Source organism: Pungitius pungitius, unplaced genomic scaffold (assembly GCF_949316345.1).
Source record: "Pungitius pungitius unplaced genomic scaffold, fPunPun2.1 scaffold_28, whole genome shotgun sequence".
Taxonomy (NCBI): Eukaryota; Metazoa; Chordata; class Actinopteri; order Perciformes; family Gasterosteidae; genus Pungitius; species Pungitius pungitius.
The window spans coordinates 12,940-30,090 of record NW_026909895.1 but is presented as its reverse complement, the minus strand read 5'-3'; the positions used below and the strand labels follow the sequence as shown (position 1 = coordinate 30,090).

At 42.6% G+C, this 17,151-nt stretch overlaps 35 non-coding genes across 35 annotated transcripts; all 35 read right to left on the bottom strand.

Annotated features, from left to right (window-relative positions):
- Positions 1-344: 344 nt before the first annotated feature.
- Positions 345-464, bottom strand: LOC134122084 (5S ribosomal RNA). Its single transcript, XR_009953625.1, has one exon. It is a non-coding gene; the product is annotated as a 5S ribosomal RNA (ribosomal RNA).
- A 398-nt stretch (positions 465-862) lies between these two features.
- On the bottom strand, positions 863-981 carry LOC134122689 (5S ribosomal RNA). Its single transcript, XR_009954209.1, has one exon. It is a non-coding gene; the product is annotated as a 5S ribosomal RNA (ribosomal RNA).
- Positions 982-1,320: 339 nt separating this feature from the next.
- Positions 1,321-1,439, bottom strand: LOC134121440 (5S ribosomal RNA). The gene has a single exon (XR_009952981.1). It is a non-coding gene; the product is annotated as a 5S ribosomal RNA (ribosomal RNA).
- Positions 1,440-1,783: 344 nt separating this feature from the next.
- Positions 1,784-1,902, bottom strand: LOC134122677 (5S ribosomal RNA). The gene has a single exon (XR_009954198.1). It is a non-coding gene; the product is annotated as a 5S ribosomal RNA (ribosomal RNA).
- A 339-nt stretch (positions 1,903-2,241) lies between these two features.
- Positions 2,242-2,360, bottom strand: LOC134122666 (5S ribosomal RNA). The gene has a single exon (XR_009954187.1). It is a non-coding gene; the product is annotated as a 5S ribosomal RNA (ribosomal RNA).
- Positions 2,361-2,756: 396 nt separating this feature from the next.
- On the bottom strand, positions 2,757-2,875 carry LOC134121964 (5S ribosomal RNA). Its single transcript, XR_009953505.1, has one exon. It is a non-coding gene; the product is annotated as a 5S ribosomal RNA (ribosomal RNA).
- A 396-nt stretch (positions 2,876-3,271) lies between these two features.
- LOC134121963 (5S ribosomal RNA) lies at positions 3,272-3,390 on the bottom strand. Its single transcript, XR_009953504.1, has one exon. It is a non-coding gene; the product is annotated as a 5S ribosomal RNA (ribosomal RNA).
- A 394-nt stretch (positions 3,391-3,784) lies between these two features.
- LOC134122654 (5S ribosomal RNA) lies at positions 3,785-3,903 on the bottom strand. The gene has a single exon (XR_009954176.1). It is a non-coding gene; the product is annotated as a 5S ribosomal RNA (ribosomal RNA).
- A 398-nt stretch (positions 3,904-4,301) lies between these two features.
- On the bottom strand, positions 4,302-4,420 carry LOC134122107 (5S ribosomal RNA). Its single transcript, XR_009953648.1, has one exon. It is a non-coding gene; the product is annotated as a 5S ribosomal RNA (ribosomal RNA).
- A 344-nt stretch (positions 4,421-4,764) lies between these two features.
- LOC134122642 (5S ribosomal RNA) lies at positions 4,765-4,883 on the bottom strand. The gene has a single exon (XR_009954165.1). It is a non-coding gene; the product is annotated as a 5S ribosomal RNA (ribosomal RNA).
- A 339-nt stretch (positions 4,884-5,222) lies between these two features.
- On the bottom strand, positions 5,223-5,341 carry LOC134121643 (5S ribosomal RNA). The gene has a single exon (XR_009953184.1). It is a non-coding gene; the product is annotated as a 5S ribosomal RNA (ribosomal RNA).
- A 344-nt stretch (positions 5,342-5,685) lies between these two features.
- Positions 5,686-5,804, bottom strand: LOC134122631 (5S ribosomal RNA). Its single transcript, XR_009954154.1, has one exon. It is a non-coding gene; the product is annotated as a 5S ribosomal RNA (ribosomal RNA).
- A 398-nt stretch (positions 5,805-6,202) lies between these two features.
- On the bottom strand, positions 6,203-6,321 carry LOC134122106 (5S ribosomal RNA). The gene has a single exon (XR_009953647.1). It is a non-coding gene; the product is annotated as a 5S ribosomal RNA (ribosomal RNA).
- Positions 6,322-6,665: 344 nt separating this feature from the next.
- On the bottom strand, positions 6,666-6,784 carry LOC134122619 (5S ribosomal RNA). Its single transcript, XR_009954143.1, has one exon. It is a non-coding gene; the product is annotated as a 5S ribosomal RNA (ribosomal RNA).
- A 339-nt stretch (positions 6,785-7,123) lies between these two features.
- On the bottom strand, positions 7,124-7,242 carry LOC134121642 (5S ribosomal RNA). The gene has a single exon (XR_009953183.1). It is a non-coding gene; the product is annotated as a 5S ribosomal RNA (ribosomal RNA).
- Positions 7,243-7,638: 396 nt separating this feature from the next.
- On the bottom strand, positions 7,639-7,757 carry LOC134121962 (5S ribosomal RNA). The gene has a single exon (XR_009953503.1). It is a non-coding gene; the product is annotated as a 5S ribosomal RNA (ribosomal RNA).
- A 394-nt stretch (positions 7,758-8,151) lies between these two features.
- On the bottom strand, positions 8,152-8,270 carry LOC134122608 (5S ribosomal RNA). Its single transcript, XR_009954132.1, has one exon. It is a non-coding gene; the product is annotated as a 5S ribosomal RNA (ribosomal RNA).
- Positions 8,271-8,668: 398 nt separating this feature from the next.
- LOC134122105 (5S ribosomal RNA) lies at positions 8,669-8,787 on the bottom strand. Its single transcript, XR_009953646.1, has one exon. It is a non-coding gene; the product is annotated as a 5S ribosomal RNA (ribosomal RNA).
- Positions 8,788-9,131: 344 nt separating this feature from the next.
- Positions 9,132-9,250, bottom strand: LOC134122596 (5S ribosomal RNA). Its single transcript, XR_009954120.1, has one exon. It is a non-coding gene; the product is annotated as a 5S ribosomal RNA (ribosomal RNA).
- A 339-nt stretch (positions 9,251-9,589) lies between these two features.
- LOC134121641 (5S ribosomal RNA) lies at positions 9,590-9,708 on the bottom strand. Its single transcript, XR_009953182.1, has one exon. It is a non-coding gene; the product is annotated as a 5S ribosomal RNA (ribosomal RNA).
- A 344-nt stretch (positions 9,709-10,052) lies between these two features.
- LOC134122585 (5S ribosomal RNA) lies at positions 10,053-10,171 on the bottom strand. The gene has a single exon (XR_009954109.1). It is a non-coding gene; the product is annotated as a 5S ribosomal RNA (ribosomal RNA).
- A 398-nt stretch (positions 10,172-10,569) lies between these two features.
- Positions 10,570-10,688, bottom strand: LOC134122104 (5S ribosomal RNA). Its single transcript, XR_009953645.1, has one exon. It is a non-coding gene; the product is annotated as a 5S ribosomal RNA (ribosomal RNA).
- A 344-nt stretch (positions 10,689-11,032) lies between these two features.
- LOC134122573 (5S ribosomal RNA) lies at positions 11,033-11,151 on the bottom strand. Its single transcript, XR_009954098.1, has one exon. It is a non-coding gene; the product is annotated as a 5S ribosomal RNA (ribosomal RNA).
- Positions 11,152-11,490: 339 nt separating this feature from the next.
- Positions 11,491-11,609, bottom strand: LOC134121639 (5S ribosomal RNA). The gene has a single exon (XR_009953180.1). It is a non-coding gene; the product is annotated as a 5S ribosomal RNA (ribosomal RNA).
- A 344-nt stretch (positions 11,610-11,953) lies between these two features.
- LOC134122562 (5S ribosomal RNA) lies at positions 11,954-12,072 on the bottom strand. Its single transcript, XR_009954087.1, has one exon. It is a non-coding gene; the product is annotated as a 5S ribosomal RNA (ribosomal RNA).
- Positions 12,073-12,411: 339 nt separating this feature from the next.
- Positions 12,412-12,530, bottom strand: LOC134121638 (5S ribosomal RNA). The gene has a single exon (XR_009953179.1). It is a non-coding gene; the product is annotated as a 5S ribosomal RNA (ribosomal RNA).
- Positions 12,531-12,874: 344 nt separating this feature from the next.
- Positions 12,875-12,993, bottom strand: LOC134122551 (5S ribosomal RNA). Its single transcript, XR_009954076.1, has one exon. It is a non-coding gene; the product is annotated as a 5S ribosomal RNA (ribosomal RNA).
- Positions 12,994-13,391: 398 nt separating this feature from the next.
- LOC134122103 (5S ribosomal RNA) lies at positions 13,392-13,510 on the bottom strand. The gene has a single exon (XR_009953644.1). It is a non-coding gene; the product is annotated as a 5S ribosomal RNA (ribosomal RNA).
- A 344-nt stretch (positions 13,511-13,854) lies between these two features.
- Positions 13,855-13,973, bottom strand: LOC134121511 (5S ribosomal RNA). The gene has a single exon (XR_009953052.1). It is a non-coding gene; the product is annotated as a 5S ribosomal RNA (ribosomal RNA).
- A 339-nt stretch (positions 13,974-14,312) lies between these two features.
- LOC134121637 (5S ribosomal RNA) lies at positions 14,313-14,431 on the bottom strand. Its single transcript, XR_009953178.1, has one exon. It is a non-coding gene; the product is annotated as a 5S ribosomal RNA (ribosomal RNA).
- Positions 14,432-14,829: 398 nt separating this feature from the next.
- Positions 14,830-14,948, bottom strand: LOC134122101 (5S ribosomal RNA). Its single transcript, XR_009953642.1, has one exon. It is a non-coding gene; the product is annotated as a 5S ribosomal RNA (ribosomal RNA).
- Positions 14,949-15,292: 344 nt separating this feature from the next.
- On the bottom strand, positions 15,293-15,411 carry LOC134122539 (5S ribosomal RNA). The gene has a single exon (XR_009954065.1). It is a non-coding gene; the product is annotated as a 5S ribosomal RNA (ribosomal RNA).
- Positions 15,412-15,750: 339 nt separating this feature from the next.
- Positions 15,751-15,869, bottom strand: LOC134122528 (5S ribosomal RNA). Its single transcript, XR_009954054.1, has one exon. It is a non-coding gene; the product is annotated as a 5S ribosomal RNA (ribosomal RNA).
- A 396-nt stretch (positions 15,870-16,265) lies between these two features.
- LOC134121961 (5S ribosomal RNA) lies at positions 16,266-16,384 on the bottom strand. The gene has a single exon (XR_009953502.1). It is a non-coding gene; the product is annotated as a 5S ribosomal RNA (ribosomal RNA).
- Positions 16,385-16,778: 394 nt separating this feature from the next.
- Positions 16,779-16,897, bottom strand: LOC134122517 (5S ribosomal RNA). Its single transcript, XR_009954043.1, has one exon. It is a non-coding gene; the product is annotated as a 5S ribosomal RNA (ribosomal RNA).
- Positions 16,898-17,151: the final 254 nt, after the last annotated feature.

Sequence of the window (17,151 nt, the reverse complement as noted above, 5' to 3'; positions counted from 1 at the left end):
AGTTTCTTTTTCTAAAATTGAAGCAGTTCTTAGCATTGGCAAGAGAGGTTCCTAAAACCTGAAGGTAACTTTACTTTTCTTCACTGGTAAATCTAACATGTTTGGTTAGCACCTGTATTTCAACGGCTAAATTACAAACAATAGTATGCCAATCGTAAAATGTTGATCAACACCAATTTAGCAATCATGAAACGGAATCATTTTGGATAATATTGTCTAATTTCCTTTCATATCCAACGTTAAAACAACACTAAACATGCATCTCTTCAACAATGTGATATACTTTTTGTAATTTGTAGGTGTACAATCTGCGGCGCTCTGCAGCTTTCAGAGAGAAGTGAAAAAGCTTACGGCACCTGGGATTCCCTAGGCGGTCTTCCATCCAGGTACTAACCAGGCCCTGCTCTGCTTAGCTTCCGAGATCAGACGAGATCGGGCGGAACCAGAGAGGTATGGCCGTAAGCTGCTTTTTATCTTTTTCCTAATCCTTTATAATGCGTCAAAGATAATCAGAAGAGTTTCTTTTTCTAAAATTGAAGCAGTTCTTAGGATTGGCAAGAGAGGTTTCTAAAGCCTGAAGGTAACTTTACTTTTCTTCACTGGCAATTCTAACATGTTGGGTTAGCACCTGTATTTCAACGGCTAAATTACAAACAAAAGTATGCCAATTGTTAAATGTTGATCAACACTAATTTAGCAACCATGAAACGGAATCATTTTGGATAATATTGTCTAATTGCCTTTCATATCCAACGTTAAAACAACACTAAACATGCATCTCTTCAACAATGTGATATACTTTTTGTAATTTGTAGGTGTACAATCTGCGGCGCTCGGCGGCTTTCGGTGAGAGAAGTGAAAAAGCTTACGGCACCTGGGATTCCCAGGCGGTCTTCCATCCAGGTACTAACCAGGCCCTGCTCTGCTTAGCTTCCGAGATCAGACGAGATCGGGCGGAACCAGAGAGGTATGGCCGTAAGCTGCTTTTTATCTTTTTCCTAATCCTTTATAATGCGTCAATGAATTATGACACGCCTGCCGTTGGCATCTTTGTGTGGGTTAAATAAGGGTATGCAAAGAAGGCTGTGACATCCCATGCCGAAAATTGGATGGACTAGAGAAGACCCGCCCAGGAGTCCCAGCCAATCGGTGAATGGCCATTGCAGTCCCCGCCACCTCAAATGGCCTGACGATGGTATGGACGTAAGCCACCTTTCATCTTCTTCCTATTGCATCTCTTCTACAATGTGAATTTTTTTTTACAATTGTGTAGGTGTACAATCTACGGCGCTGGGCGGCTTTCAGAGAGAGAAGTTAAAAAGCTTACGGCACCTGGGATTCCCAAGCGGTCTTCCATCCAGGTACTAACCAGGCCCTGCTCTGCTTAGCTTCCGAGATCAGACGAGATCGGGCGGAACCAGAGAGGTATGGCCGTAAGCTGCTTTTCATCTTTTTCCTAATCCTTTAAAACGTGTCAAAGATAATCAGAAGTTTCTTTTTCTAAAATTGAAGCAGTTCTTAGCATTGGCAAGAGAGGTTCCTAAAGCCTGAAGGTAACTTTACTTTTCTTCACTGGCAATTCTAACATGTTGGGTTAGCACCTGTATTTCAACGGCTAAATTACAAACAACAGTATGCCAATGGTAAATGTTGACCAACACTAATTTAGCAATCATGAAACGGAATCATTTTGGATAATATTGTCTAATTTCCTTTCATATCCAACGTTAAAACAGGTGTACAATCTGCGGCGCTCGGCGGCTTTCGGAGAGAGAAGTGAAAAAGCTTACGGCACCTGGGATTCCCAGGCGGTCTTCCATCCAGGTACTAACCAGGCCCTGCTCTGCTTAGCTTCCGAGATCAGACGAGATCGGGCGGAACCAGAGAGGTATGGCCGTAAGCTGCTTTTTATCTTTTTCCTAATCCTTTATAATGCGTCAATGAATTATGACACGCCTGCCGTTGGCATCTTTGTGTGGGTTAAATAAGGGTATGCAAAGAAGGCTGTGACATCCCATGCCGAAAATTGGATGGACTAGAGAAGACCCGCCCAGGAGTCCCAGCCAATCGGTGAATGGCCATTGCAGTCCCCGCCACCTCAAATGGCCTGACGATGGTATGGACGTAAGCCACCTTTCATCTTCTTCCTATTGCATCTCTTCTACAATGTGAATTTTTTTTTACAATTGTGTAGGTGTACAATCTACGGCGCTGGGCGGCTTTCAGAGAGAGAAGTTAAAAAGCTTACGGCACCTGGGATTCCCAGGCGGTCTTCCATCCAGGTACTAACCAGGCCCTGCTCTGCTTAGCTTCCGAGATCAGACGAGATCGGGCGGAACCAGAGAGGTATGGCCGTAAGCTGCTTTTCATCTTTTTCCTAATCCTTTAAAACGTGTCAAAGATAATCAGAAGTTTCTTTTTCTAAAATTGAAGCAGTTCTTAGCATTGGCAAGAGAGGTTTCTAAAACCTGAAGGTAACTTTACTTTTCTTCACTGGCAATTCTAACATGTTGGGTTAGCACCTGTATTTCAACGGCTAAATTACAAACAAAAGTATGCCAATTGTTAAATGTTGATCAACACTAATTTAGCAACCATGAAACGGAATCATTTTGGATAATATTGTCTAATTGCCTTTCATATCCAACGTTAAAACAACACTAAACATGCATCTCTTCTACAATGTGATATACTTTTTGTAATTTGTAGGTGTACAATCTGCGGCGCTCGGCGGCTTTCGGTGAGAGAAGTGAAAAAGCTTACGGCACCTGGGATTCCCAGGCGGTCTTCCATCCAGGTACTAACCAGGCCCCGCTCTGCTTAGCTTCCGAGATCAGACGAGATCGGGCGGAACCAGAGAGGTATGGCTGTAAGCTGCTTTTTATCTTTTTCCTAATCCTTTAAAACGTGTCAAAGATAATCAGAAGTTTCTTTTTCTAAAATTGAAGCAGTTCTTAGCATTGGCAAGAGAGGTTCCTAAAGCCTGAAGGTAACTTTACTTTTCTTCACTGGCAATTCTAACATGTTGGGTTAGCACCTGTATTTCAACGGCTAAATTACAAACAAAAGTATGCCAATTGTTAAATGTTGATCAACACTAATTTAGCAACCATGAAACGGAATCATTTTGGATAATATTGTCTAATTGCCTTTCATATCCAACGTTAAAACAACACTAAACATGCATCTCTTCAACAATGTGATATACTTTTTGTAATTTGTAGGTGTACAATCTGCGGCGCTCGGCGGCTTTCGGTGAGAGAAGTGAAAAAGCTTACGGCACCTGGGATTCCCAGGCGGTCTTCCATCCAGGTACTAACCAGGCCCCGCTCTGCTTAGCTTCCGAGATCAGACGAGATCGGGCGGAACCAGAGAGGTATGGCTGTAAGCTGCTTTTTATCTTTTTCCTAATCCTTTAAAACGTGTCAAAGATAATCAGAAGTTTCTTTTTCTAAAATTGAAGCAGTTCTTAGCATTGGCAAGAGAGGTTCCTAAAACCTGAAGGTAACTTTACTTTTCTTCACTGGTAAATCTAACATGTTTGGTTAGCACCTGTATTTCAACGGCTAAATTACAAACAATAGTATGCCAATCGTAAAATGTTGATCAACACCAATTTAGCAATCATGAAACGGAATCATTTTGGATAATATTGTCTAATTTCCTTTCATATCCAACGTTAAAACAACACTAAACATGCATCTCTTCAACAATGTGATATACTTTTTGTAATTTGTAGGTGTACAATCTGCGGCGCTCTGCAGCTTTCAGAGAGAAGTGAAAAAGCTTACGGCACCTGGGATTCCCAGGCGGTCTTCCATCCAGGTACTAACCAGGCCCTGCTCTGCTTAGCTTCCGAGATCAGACGAGATCGGGCGGAACCAGAGAGGTATGGCCGTAAGCTGCTTTTTATCTTTTTCCTAATCCTTTATAATGCGTCAAAGATAATCAGAAGAGTTTCTTTTTCTAAAATTGAAGCAGTTCTTAGGATTGGCAAGAGAGGTTTCTAAAGCCTGAAGGTAACTTTACTTTTCTTCACTGGCAATTCTAACATGTTGGGTTAGCACCTGTATTTCAACGGCTAAATTACAAACAAAAGTATGCCAATTGTTAAATGTTGATCAACACTAATTTAGCAACCATGAAACGGAATCATTTTGGATAATATTGTCTAATTGCCTTTCATATCCAACGTTAAAACAACACTAAACATGCATCTCTTCAACAATGTGATATACTTTTTGTAATTTGTAGGTGTACAATCTGCGGCGCTCGGCGGCTTTCGGTGAGAGAAGTGAAAAAGCTTACGGCACCTGGGATTCCCAGGCGGTCTTCCATCCAGGTACTAACCAGGCCCTGCTCTGCTTAGCTTCCGAGAACAGACGAGATCGGGCGGAACCAGAGAGGTATGGACGTAAGCTGCTTTTCATCTTTTTCCTAATCCTTTAAAACGTGTCAAAGATAATCAGAAGTTTCTTTTTCTAAAATTGAAGCAGTTCTTAGCATTGGCAAGAGAGGTTCCTAAAGCCTGAAGGTAACTTTACTTTTCTTCACTGGCAATTCTAACATGTTGGGTTAGCACCTGTATTTCAACGGCTAAATTACAAACAACAGTATGCCAATCGTAAATGTTGACCAACACTAATTTAGCAATCATGAAACGGAATCATTTTGGATAATATTGTCTAATTTCCTTTCATATCCAACGTTAAAACAGGTGTACAATCTGCGGCGCTCGGCGGCTTTCGGAGAGAGAAGTGAAAAAGCTTACGGCACCTGGGATTCCCAGGCGGTCTTCCATCCAGGTACTAACCAGGCCCTGCTCTGCTTAGCTTCCGAGATCAGACGAGATCGGGCGGAACCAGAGAGGTATGGCCGTAAGCTGCTTTTTATCTTTTTCCTAATCCTTTATAATGCGTCAATGAATTATGACACGCCTGCCGTTGGCATCTTTGTGTGGGTTAAATAAGGGTATGCAAAGAAGGCTGTGACATCCCATGCCGAAAATTGGATGGACTAGAGAAGACCCGCCCAGGAGTCCCAGCCAATCGGTGAATGGCCATTGCAGTCCCCGCCACCTCAAATGGCCTGACGATGGTATGGACGTAAGCCACCTTTCATCTTCTTCCTATTGCATCTCTTCTACAATGTGAATTTTTTTTTACAATTGTGTAGGTGTACAATCTACGGCGCTGGGCGGCTTTCAGAGAGAGAAGTGAAAAAGCTTACGGCACCTGGGATTCCCAGGCGGTCTTCCATCCAGGTACTAACCAGGCCCTGCTCTGCTTAGCTTCCGAGATCAGACGAGATCGGGCGGAACCAGAGAGGTATGGACGTAAGCTGCTTTTCATCTTTTTCCTAATCCTTTAAAACGTGTCAAAGATAATCAGAAGTTTCTTTTTCTAAAATTGAAGCAGTTCTTAGCATTGGCAAGAGAGGTTCCTAAAGCCTGAAGGTAACTTTACTTTTCTTCACTGGCAATTCTAACATGTTGGGTTAGCACCTGTATTTCAACGGCTAAATTACAAACAACAGTATGCCAATCGTAAATGTTGACCAACACTAATTTAGCAATCATGAAACGGAATCATTTTGGATAATATTGTCTAATTTCCTTTCATATCCAACGTTAAAACAGGTGTACAATCTGCGGCGCTCGGCGGCTTTCGGAGAGAGAAGTGAAAAAGCTTACGGCACCTGGGATTCCCAGGCGGTCTTCCATCCAGGTACTAACCAGGCCCTGCTCTGCTTAGCTTCCGAGATCAGACGAGATCGGGCGGAACCAGAGAGGTATGGCCGTAAGCTGCTTTTTATCTTTTTCCTAATCCTTTATAATGCGTCAAAGATAATCAGAAGAGTTTCTTTTTCTAAAATTGAAGCAGTTCTTAGGATTGGCAAGAGAGGTTTCTAAAGCCTGAAGGTAACTTTACTTTTCTTCACTGGCAATTCTAACATGTTGGGTTAGCACCTGTATTTCAACGGCTAAATTACAAACAAAAGTATGCCAATTGTTAAATGTTGATCAACACTAATTTAGCAACCATGAAACGGAATCATTTTGGATAATATTGTCTAATTGCCTTTCATATCCAACGTTAAAACAACACTAAACATGCATCTCTTCAACAATGTGATATACTTTTTGTAATTTGTAGGTGTACAATCTGCGGCGCTCGGCGGCTTTCGGTGAGAGAAGTGAAAAAGCTTACGGCACCTGGGATTCCCAGGCGGTCTTCCATCCAGGTACTAACCAGGCCCTGCTCTGCTTAGCTTCCGAGAACAGACGAGATCGGGCGGAACCAGAGAGGTATGGACGTAAGCTGCTTTTCATCTTTTTCCTAATCCTTTAAAACGTGTCAAAGATAATCAGAAGTTTCTTTTTCTAAAATTGAAGCAGTTCTTAGCATTGGCAAGAGAGGTTCCTAAAGCCTGAAGGTAACTTTACTTTTCTTCACTGGCAATTCTAACATGTTGGGTTAGCACCTGTATTTCAACGGCTAAATTACAAACAACAGTATGCCAATCGTAAATGTTGACCAACACTAATTTAGCAATCATGAAACGGAATCATTTTGGATAATATTGTCTAATTTCCTTTCATATCCAACGTTAAAACAGGTGTACAATCTGCGGCGCTCGGCGGCTTTCGGAGAGAGAAGTGAAAAAGCTTACGGCACCTGGGATTCCCAGGCGGTCTTCCATCCAGGTACTAACCAGGCCCTGCTCTGCTTAGCTTCCGAGATCAGACGAGATCGGGCGGAACCAGAGAGGTATGGCCGTAAGCTGCTTTTTATCTTTTTCCTAATCCTTTATAATGCGTCAATGAATTATGACACGCCTGCCGTTGGCATCTTTGTGTGGGTTAAATAAGGGTATGCAAAGAAGGCTGTGACATCCCATGCCGAAAATTGGATGGACTAGAGAAGACCCGCCCAGGAGTCCCAGCCAATCGGTGAATGGCCATTGCAGTCCCCGCCACCTCAAATGGCCTGACGATGGTATGGACGTAAGCCACCTTTCATCTTCTTCCTATTGCATCTCTTCTACAATGTGAATTTTTTTTTACAATTGTGTAGGTGTACAATCTACGGCGCTGGGCGGCTTTCAGAGAGAGAAGTGAAAAAGCTTACGGCACCTGGGATTCCCAGGCGGTCTTCCATCCAGGTACTAACCAGGCCCTGCTCTGCTTAGCTTCCGAGATCAGACGAGATCGGGCGGAACCAGAGAGGTATGGACGTAAGCTGCTTTTCATCTTTTTCCTAATCCTTTAAAACGTGTCAAAGATAATCAGAAGTTTCTTTTTCTAAAATTGAAGCAGTTCTTAGCATTGGCAAGAGAGGTTTCTAAAACCTGAAGGTAACTTTACTTTTCTTCACTGGCAATTCTAACATGTTGGGTTAGCACCTGTATTTCAACGGCTAAATTACAAACAAAAGTATGCCAATTGTTAAATGTTGATCAACACTAATTTAGCAACCATGAAACGGAATCATTTTGGATAATATTGTCTAATTGCCTTTCATATCCAACGTTAAAACAACACTAAACATGCATCTCTTCAACAATGTGATATACTTTTTGTAATTTGTAGGTGTACAATCTGCGGCGCTCGGCGGCTTTCGGTGAGAGAAGTGAAAAAGCTTACGGCACCTGGGATTCCCAGGCGGTCTTCCATCCAGGTACTAACCAGGCCCCGCTCTGCTTAGCTTCCGAGATCAGACGAGATCGGGCGGAACCAGAGAGGTATGGCTGTAAGCTGCTTTTTATCTTTTTCCTAATCCTTTAAAACGTGTCAAAGATAATCAGAAGTTTCTTTTTCTAAAATTGAAGCAGTTCTTAGCATTGGCAAGAGAGGTTCCTAAAACCTGAAGGTAACTTTACTTTTCTTCACTGGTAAATCTAACATGTTTGGTTAGCACCTGTATTTCAACGGCTAAATTACAAACAATAGTATGCCAATCGTAAAATGTTGATCAACACCAATTTAGCAATCATGAAACGGAATCATTTTGGATAATATTGTCTAATTTCCTTTCATATCCAACGTTAAAACAACACTAAACATGCATCTCTTCAACAATGTGATATACTTTTTGTAATTTGTAGGTGTACAATCTGCTGCGCTCTGCAGCTTTCAGAGAGAAGTGAAAAAGCTTACGGCACCTGGGATTCCCAGGCGGTCTTCCATCCAGGTACTAACCAGGCCCTGCTCTGCTTAGCTTCCGAGATCAGACGAGATCGGGCGGAACCAGAGAGGTATGGCCGTAAGCTGCTTTTTATCTTTTTCCTAATCCTTTATAATGCGTCAAAGATAATCAGAAGAGTTTCTTTTTCTAAAATTGAAGCAGTTCTTAGGATTGGCAAGAGAGGTTTCTAAAGCCTGAAGGTAACTTTACTTTTCTTCACTGGCAATTCTAACATGTTGGGTTAGCACCTGTATTTCAACGGCTAAATTACAAACAAAAGTATGCCAATTGTTAAATGTTGATCAACACTAATTTAGCAACCATGAAACGGAATCATTTTGGATAATATTGTCTAATTGCCTTTCATATCCAACGTTAAAACAACACTAAACATGCATCTCTTCAACAATGTGATATACTTTTTGTAATTTGTAGGTGTACAATCTGCGGCGCTCGGCGGCTTTCGGTGAGAGAAGTGAAAAAGCTTACGGCACCTGGGATTCCCAGGCGGTCTTCCATCCAGGTACTAACCAGGCCCTGCTCTGCTTAGCTTCCGAGAACAGACGAGATCGGGCGGAACCAGAGAGGTATGGACGTAAGCTGCTTTTCATCTTTTTCCTAATCCTTTAAAACGTGTCAAAGATAATCAGAAGTTTCTTTTTCTAAAATTGAAGCAGTTCTTAGCATTGGCAAGAGAGGTTCCTAAAGCCTGAAGGTAACTTTACTTTTCTTCACTGGCAATTCTAACATGTTGGGTTAGCACCTGTATTTCAACGGCTAAATTACAAACAACAGTATGCCAATCGTAAATGTTGACCAACACTAATTTAGCAATCATGAAACGGAATCATTTTGGATAATATTGTCTAATTTCCTTTCATATCCAACGTTAAAACAGGTGTACAATCTGCGGCGCTCGGCGGCTTTCGGAGAGAGAAGTGAAAAAGCTTACGGCACCTGGGATTCCCAGGCGGTCTTCCATCCAGGTACTAACCAGGCCCTGCTCTGCTTAGCTTCCGAGATCAGACGAGATCGGGCGGAACCAGAGAGGTATGGCCGTAAGCTGCTTTTTATCTTTTTCCTAATCCTTTATAATGCGTCAATGAATTATGACACGCCTGCCGTTGGCATCTTTGTGTGGGTTAAATAAGGGTATGCAAAGAAGGCTGTGACATCCCATGCCGAAAATTGGATGGACTAGAGAAGACCCGCCCAGGAGTCCCAGCCAATCGGTGAATGGCCATTGCAGTCCCCGCCACCTCAAATGGCCTGACGATGGTATGGACGTAAGCCACCTTTCATCTTCTTCCTATTGCATCTCTTCTACAATGTGAATTTTTTTTTACAATTGTGTAGGTGTACAATCTACGGCGCTGGGCGGCTTTCAGAGAGAGAAGTGAAAAAGCTTACGGCACCTGGGATTCCCAGGCGGTCTTCCATCCAGGTACTAACCAGGCCCTGCTCTGCTTAGCTTCCGAGATCAGACGAGATCGGGCGGAACCAGAGAGGTATGGACGTAAGCTGCTTTTCATCTTTTTCCTAATCCTTTAAAACGTGTCAAAGATAATCAGAAGTTTCTTTTTCTAAAATTGAAGCAGTTCTTAGCATTGGCAAGAGAGGTTCCTAAAGCCTGAAGGTAACTTTACTTTTCTTCACTGGCAATTCTAACATGTTGGGTTAGCACCTGTATTTCAACGGCTAAATTACAAACAACAGTATGCCAATCGTAAATGTTGACCAACACTAATTTAGCAATCATGAAACGGAATCATTTTGGATAATATTGTCTAATTTCCTTTCATATCCAACGTTAAAACAGGTGTACAATCTGCGGCGCTCGGCGGCTTTCGGAGAGAGAAGTGAAAAAGCTTACGGCACCTGGGATTCCCAGGCGGTCTTCCATCCAGGTACTAACCAGGCCCTGCTCTGCTTAGCTTCCGAGATCAGACGAGATCGGGCGGAACCAGAGAGGTATGGCCGTAAGCTGCTTTTTATCTTTTTCCTAATCCTTTATAATGCGTCAAAGATAATCAGAAGAGTTTCTTTTTCTAAAATTGAAGCAGTTCTTAGGATTGGCAAGAGAGGTTTCTAAAGCCTGAAGGTAACTTTACTTTTCTTCACTGGCAATTCTAACATGTTGGGTTAGCACCTGTATTTCAACGGCTAAATTACAAACAAAAGTATGCCAATTGTTAAATGTTGATCAACACTAATTTAGCAACCATGAAACGGAATCATTTTGGATAATATTGTCTAATTGCCTTTCATATCCAACGTTAAAACAACACTAAACATGCATCTCTTCAACAATGTGATATACTTTTTGTAATTTGTAGGTGTACAATCTGCGGCGCTCGGCGGCTTTCGGTGAGAGAAGTGAAAAAGCTTACGGCACCTGGGATTCCCAGGCGGTCTTCCATCCAGGTACTAACCAGGCCCTGCTCTGCTTAGCTTCCGAGAACAGACGAGATCGGGCGGAACCAGAGAGGTATGGACGTAAGCTGCTTTTCATCTTTTTCCTAATCCTTTAAAACGTGTCAAAGATAATCAGAAGTTTCTTTTTCTAAAATTGAAGCAGTTCTTAGCATTGGCAAGAGAGGTTCCTAAAGCCTGAAGGTAACTTTACTTTTCTTCACTGGCAATTCTAACATGTTGGGTTAGCACCTGTATTTCAACGGCTAAATTACAAACAACAGTATGCCAATCGTAAATGTTGACCAACACTAATTTAGCAATCATGAAACGGAATCATTTTGGATAATATTGTCTAATTTCCTTTCATATCCAACGTTAAAACAGGTGTACAATCTGCGGCGCTCGGCGGCTTTCGGAGAGAGAAGTGAAAAAGCTTACGGCACCTGGGATTCCCAGGCGGTCTTCCATCCAGGTACTAACCAGGCCCTGCTCTGCTTAGCTTCCGAGATCAGACGAGATCGGGCGGAACCAGAGAGGTATGGCCGTAAGCTGCTTTTTATCTTTTTCCTAATCCTTTATAATGCGTCAATGAATTATGACACGCCTGCCGTTGGCATCTTTGTGTGGGTTAAATAAGGGTATGCAAAGAAGGCTGTGACATCCCATGCCGAAAATTGGATGGACTAGAGAAGACCCGCCCAGGAGTCCCAGCCAATCGGTGAATGGCCATTGCAGTCCCCGCCACCTCAAATGGCCTGACGATGGTATGGACGTAAGCCACCTTTCATCTTCTTCCTATTGCATCTCTTCTACAATGTGAATTTTTTTTTACAATTGTGTAGGTGTACAATCTACGGCGCTGGGCGGCTTTCAGAGAGAGAAGTGAAAAAGCTTACGGCACCTGGGATTCCCAGGCGGTCTTCCATCCAGGTACTAACCAGGCCCTGCTCTGCTTAGCTTCCGAGATCAGACGAGATCGGGCGGAACCAGAGAGGTATGGACGTAAGCTGCTTTTCATCTTTTTCCTAATCCTTTAAAACGTGTCAAAGATAATCAGAAGTTTCTTTTTCTAAAATTGAAGCAGTTCTTAGCATTGGCAAGAGAGGTTCCTAAAGCCTGAAGGTAACTTTACTTTTCTTCACTGGCAATTCTAACATGTTGGGTTAGCACCTGTATTTCAACGGCTAAATTACAAACAACAGTATGCCAATCGTAAATGTTGACCAACACTAATTTAGCAATCATGAAACGGAATCATTTTGGATAATATTGTCTAATTTCCTTTCATATCCAACGTTAAAACAGGTGTACAATCTGCGGCGCTCGGCGGCTTTCGGAGAGAGAAGTGAAAAAGCTTACGGCACCTGGGATTCCCAGGCGGTCTTCCATCCAGGTACTAACCAGGCCCTGCTCTGCTTAGCTTCCGAGATCAGACGAGATCGGGCGGAACCAGAGAGGTATGGCCGTAAGCTGCTTTTTATCTTTTTCCTAATCCTTTATAATGCGTCAATGAATTATGACACGCCTGCCGTTGGCATCTTTGTGTGGGTTAAATAAGGGTATGCAAAGAAGGCTGTGACATCCCATGCCGAAAATTGGATGGACTAGAGAAGACCCGCCCAGGAGTCCCAGCCAATCGGTGAATGGCCATTGCAGTCCCCGCCACCTCAAATGGCCTGACGATGGTATGGACGTAAGCCACCTTTCATCTTCTTCCTATTGCATCTCTTCTACAATGTGAATTTTTTTTTACAATTGTGTAGGTGTACAATCTACGGCGCTGGGCGGCTTTCAGAGAGAGAAGTGAAAAAGCTTACGGCACCTGGGATTCCCAGGCGGTCTTCCATCCAGGTACTAACCAGGCCCTGCTCTGCTTAGCTTCCGAGATCAGACGAGATCGGGCGGAACCAGAGAGGTATGGACGTAAGCTGCTTTTCATCTTTTTCCTAATCCTTTAAAACGTGTCAAAGATAATCAGAAGTTTCTTTTTCTAAAATTGAAGCAGTTCTTAGCATTGGCAAGAGAGGTTCCTAAAGCCTGAAGGTAACTTTACTTTTCTTCACTGGCAATTCTAACATGTTGGGTTAGCACCTGTATTTCAACGGCTAAATTACAAACAACAGTATGCCAATCGTAAATGTTGACCAACACTAATTTAGCAATCATGAAACGGAATCATTTTGGATAATATTGTCTAATTTCCTTTCATATCCAACGTTAAAACAGGTGTACAATCTGCGGCGCTCGGCGGCTTTCGGAGAGAGAAGTGAAAAAGCTTACGGCACCTGGGATTCCCAGGCGGTCTTCCATCCAGGTACTAACCAGGCCCTGCTCTGCTTAGCTTCCGAGATCAGACGAGATCGGGCGGAACCAGAGAGGTATGGCCGTAAGCTGCTTTTTATCTTTTTCCTAATCCTTTATAATGCGTCAAAGATAATCAGAAGAGTTTCTTTTTCTAAAATTGAAGCAGTTCTTAGGATTGGCAAGAGAGGTTTCTAAAGCCTGAAGGTAACTTTACTTTTCTTCACTGGCAATTCTAACATGTTGGGTTAGCACCTGTATTTCAACGGCTAAATTACAAACAAAAGTATGCCAATTGTTAAATGTTGATCAACACTAATTTAGCAACCATGAAACGGAATCATTTTGGATAATATTGTCTAATTGCCTTTCATATCCAACGTTAAAACAACACTAAACATGCATCTCTTCAACAATGTGATATACTTTTTGTAATTTGTAGGTGTACAATCTGCGGCGCTCGGCGGCTTTCGGTGAGAGAAGTGAAAAAGCTTACGGCACCTGGGATTCCCAGGCGGTCTTCCATCCAGGTACTAACCAGGCCCTGCTCTGCTTAGCTTCCGAGAACAGACGAGATCGGGCGGAACCAGAGAGGTATGGACGTAAGCTGCTTTTCATCTTTTTCCTAATCCTTTAAAACGTGTCAAAGATAATCAGAAGTTTCTTTTTCTAAAATTGAAGCAGTTCTTAGCATTGGCAAGAGAGGTTCCTAAAGCCTGAAGGTAACTTTACTTTTCTTCACTGGCAATTCTAACATGTTGGGTTAGCACCTGTATTTCAACGGCTAAATTACAAACAACAGTATGCCAATCGTAAATGTTGACCAACACTAATTTAGCAATCATGAAACGGAATCATTTTGGATAATATTGTCTAATTTCCTTTCATATCCAACGTTAAAACAGGTGTACAATCTGCGGCGCTCGGCGGCTTTCGGAGAGAGAAGTGAAAAAGCTTACGGCACCTGGGATTCCCAGGCGGTCTTCCATCCAGGTACTAAACAGGCCCTGCTCTGCTTAGCTTCCGAGATCAGACGAGATCGGGCGGAACCAGAGAGGTATGGCCGTAAGCTGCTTTTTATCTTTTTCCTAATCCTTTATAATGCGTCAATGAATTATGACACGCCTGCCGTTGGCATCTTTGTGTGGGTTAAATAAGGGTATGCAAAGAAGGCTGTGACATCCCATGCCGAAAATTGGATGGACTAGAGAAGACCCGCCCAGGAGTCCCAGCCAATCGGTGAATGGCCATTGCAGTCCCCGCCACCTCAAATGGCCTGACGATGGTATGGACGTAAGCCACCTTTCATCTTCTTCCTATTGCATCTCTTCTACAATGTGAATTTTTTTTTACAATTGTGTAGGTGTACAATCTACGGCGCTGGGCGGCTTTCAGAGAGAGAAGTGAAAAAGCTTACGGCACCTGGGATTCCCAGGCGGTCTTCCATCCAGGTACTAACCAGGCCCTGCTCTGCTTAGCTTCCGAGATCAGACGAGATCGGGCGGAACCAGAGAGGTATGGACGTAAGCTGCTTTTCATCTTTTTCCTAATCCTTTATAATGCGTCAAAGATAATCAGAAGAGTTTCTTTTTCTAAAATTGAAGCAGTTCTTAGGATTGGCAAGAGAGGTTTCTAAAGCCTGAAGGTAACTTTACTTTTCTTCACTGGCAATTCTAACATGTTGGGTTAGCACCTGTATTTCAACGGCTAAATTACAAACAAAAGTATGCCAATTGTTAAATGTTGATCAACACTAATTTAGCAACCATGAAACGGAATCATTTTGGATAATATTGTCTAATTGCCTTTCATATCCAACGTTAAAACAACACTAAACATGCATCTCTTCAACAATGTGATATACTTTTTGTAATTTGTAGGTGTACAATCTGCGGCGCTCGGCGGCTTTCGGTGAGAGAAGTGAAAAAGCTTACGGCACCTGGGATTCCCAGGCGGTCTTCCATCCAGGTACTAACCAGGCCCTGCTCTGCTTAGCTTCCGAGAACAGACGAGATCGGGCGGAACCAGAGAGGTATGGACGTAAGCTGCTTTTCATCTTTTTCCTAATCCTTTAAAACGTGTCAAAGATAATCAGAAGTTTCTTTTTCTAAAATTGAAGCAGTTCTTAGCATTGGCAAGAGAGGTTCCTAAAGCCTGAAGGTAACTTTACTTTTCTTCACTGGCAATTCTAACATGTTGGGTTAGCACCTGTATTTCAACGGCTAAATTACAAACAACAGTATGCCAATCGTAAATGTTGACCAACACTAATTTAGCAATCATGAAACGGAATCATTTTGGATAATATTGTCTAATTTCCTTTCATATCCAACGTTAAAACAGGTGTACAATCTGCGGCGCTCGGCGGCTTTCGGAGAGAGAAGTGAAAAAGCTTACGGCACCTGGGATTCCCAGGCGGTCTTCCATCCAGGTACTAACCAGGCCCTGCTCTGCTTAGCTTCCGAGATCAGACGAGATCGGGCGGAACCAGAGAGGTATGGCCGTAAGCTGCTTTTTATCTTTTTCCTAATCCTTTATAATGCGTCAATGAATTATGACACGCCTGCCGTTGGCATCTTTGTGTGGGTTAAATAAGGGTATGCAAAGAAGGCTGTGACATCCCATGCCGAAAATTGGATGGACTAGAGAAGACCCGCCCAGGAGTCCCAGCCAATCGGTGAATGGCCATTGCAGTCCCCGCCACCTCAAATGGCCTGACGATGGTATGGACGTAAGCCACCTTTCATCTTCTTCCTATTGCATCTCTTCTACAATGTGAATTTTTTTTTACAATTGTGTAGGTGTACAATCTACGGCGCTGGGCGGCTTTCAGAGAGAGAAGTGAAAAAGCTTACGGCACCTGGGATTCCCAGGCGGTCTTCCATCCAGGTACTAACCAGGCCCTGCTCTGCTTAGCTTCCGAGATCAGACGAGATCGGGCGGAACCAGAGAGGTATGGCCGTAAGCTGCTTTTCATCTTTTTCCTAATCCTTTAAAACGTGTCAAAGATAATCAGAAGTTTCTTTTTCTAAAATTGAAGCAGTTCTTAGCATTGGCAAGAGAGGTTTCTAAAACCTGAAGGTAACTTTACTTTTCTTCACTGGCAATTCTAACATGTTGGGTTAGCACCTGTATTTCAACGGCTAAATTACAAACAAAAGTATGCCAATTGTTAAATGTTGATCAACACTAATTTAGCAACCATGAAACGGAATCATTTTGGATAATATTGTCTAATTGCCTTTCATATCCAACGTTAAAACAACACTAAACATGCATCTCTTCAACAATGTGATATACTTTTTGTAATTTGTAGGTGTACAATCTGCGGCGCTCGGCGGCTTTCGGTGAGAGAAGTGAAAAAGCTTACGGCACCTGGGATTCCCAGGCGGTCTTCCATCCAGGTACTAACCAGGCCCCGCTCTGCTTAGCTTCCGAGATCAGACGAGATCGGGCGGAACCAGAGAGGTATGGCTGTAAGCTGCTTTTTATCTTTTTCCTAATCCTTTAAAACGTGTCAAAGATAATCAGAAGTTTCTTTTTCTAAAATTGAAGCAGTTCTTAGCATTGGCAAGAGAGGTTCCTAAAACCTGAAGGTAACTTTACTTTTCTTCACTGGTAAATCTAACATGTTTGGTTAGCACCTGTATTTCAACGGCTAAATTACAAACAATAGTATGCCAATCGTAAAATGTTGATCAACACCAATTTAGCAATCATGAAACGGAATCATTTTGGATAATATTGTCTAATTTCCTTTCATATCCAACGTTAAAACAACACTAAACATGCATCTCTTCAACAATGTGATATACTTTTTGTAATTTGTAGGTGTACAATCTGCTGCGCTCTGCAGCTTTCAGAGAGAAGTGAAAAAGCTTACGGCACCTGGGATTCCCAGGCGGTCTTCCATCCAGGTACTAACCAGGCCCTGCTCTGCTTAGCTTCCGAGATCAGACGAGATCGGGCGGAACCAGAGAGGTATGGCCGTAAGCTGCTTTTTATCTTTTTCCTAATCCTTTATAATGCGTCAAAGATAATCAGAAGAGTTTCTTTTTCTAAAATTGAAGCAGTTCTTAGGATTGGCAAGAGAGGTTTCTAAAGCCTGAAGGTAACTTTACTTTTCTTCACTGGCAATTCTAACATGTTGGGTTAGCACCTGTATTTCAACGGCTAAATTACAAACAAAAGTATGCCAATTGTTAAATGTTGATCAACACTAATTTAGCAACCATGAAACGGAATCATT